Genomic DNA, 654 nt, shown 5'->3' with positions numbered 1-654 from the left:
AGGGAAGAGAAAGAAAAAAAGAAAAAGAAAAAAAAAGAAAGATGGGGGTGTAAAGCAAAGCACTTCAGTGTGAGCTGAGTCGGGAATTGCGTCCTCACGCGTTTTCGTCGTCAGACTGACAGGAAACTGTGGAATTTCATCACGCGTCGCAGCCGCATCTCTCACCCGTGCGCGTCCTCTTTGGTTTTGTTTTTTCCCATCGTTTCCCGAACTGGGGAGGGAGCCTCGACGCGCGCACCGTCACCGCAAACTCTCGCGCAACCGGGCAGTGGCGCCACGCGCGGCACCGACAGCGCGCCACCGGCCCAAGGGTCGCTGCGCTTCACGACCGGCGTGTCTCTTTCTCGGGGCGCCGATGCACCCAAGCGCCCAGCGTCACGGAGCGGTGGGTCTCAAGACGCGCCTTTCCTGGCCATGCGAGGGGAGGCGCGGGGGCCAGCCGGCGAGTTTGCGGCGGGCGGGGCGGCTGTCAGACCTGTTGAGTTTGTTTTTGGCCATCACGCAAGCGCGTTCACGGGGCCACGCGCCCTCGCGCACAAGAGTTGGTTGCTTCCATCAGCAGCGGCGTGCGCCCACCACAACCCACCTCCGGGCAATTCGGCCCTCTCTTTCTCTTTCTCTCTCTTGCGCTTTCGGGCGGGCCCGCCACCAACC

The 654-nt window shown here is 62.1% G+C and overlaps 3 non-coding genes across 3 annotated transcripts, besides 1 other annotated feature; all 3 read right to left on the bottom strand.

Moving 5' to 3' along the window:
- Positions 1-7: 7 nt before the first annotated feature.
- Positions 8-42: a microsatellite.
- Positions 43-47: 5 nt separating this feature from the next.
- On the bottom strand, positions 48-144 carry Tc00.1047053489751.30. The gene has a single exon (XR_008255024.1). It is a non-coding gene; the product is annotated as a C/D small nucleolar RNA (snoRNA), TB11C4C1 (small nucleolar RNA).
- A 106-nt stretch (positions 145-250) lies between these two features.
- Tc00.1047053489751.20 lies at positions 251-322 on the bottom strand. The gene has a single exon (XR_008255023.1). It is a non-coding gene; the product is annotated as an H/ACA snoRNA, TC11C4H3 (small nucleolar RNA).
- A 146-nt stretch (positions 323-468) lies between these two features.
- Tc00.1047053489751.10 lies at positions 469-558 on the bottom strand. Its single transcript, XR_008255022.1, has one exon. It is a non-coding gene; the product is annotated as a C/D small nucleolar RNA (snoRNA), TB11C4C3 (small nucleolar RNA).
- Between the last annotated feature and the right edge of the window lie 96 nt (positions 559-654).

Source organism: Trypanosoma cruzi (genome assembly GCF_000209065.1).
Source record: "Trypanosoma cruzi strain CL Brener chromosome Unknown tcruzi_1047053489751, whole genome shotgun sequence".
In the NCBI taxonomy this organism is placed as follows: Eukaryota; Euglenozoa; class Kinetoplastea; order Trypanosomatida; family Trypanosomatidae; genus Trypanosoma; species Trypanosoma cruzi.
The sequence above is the reverse complement of the archived record's forward strand: the minus strand, read 5'-3'. Positions and strand labels throughout refer to the sequence as shown.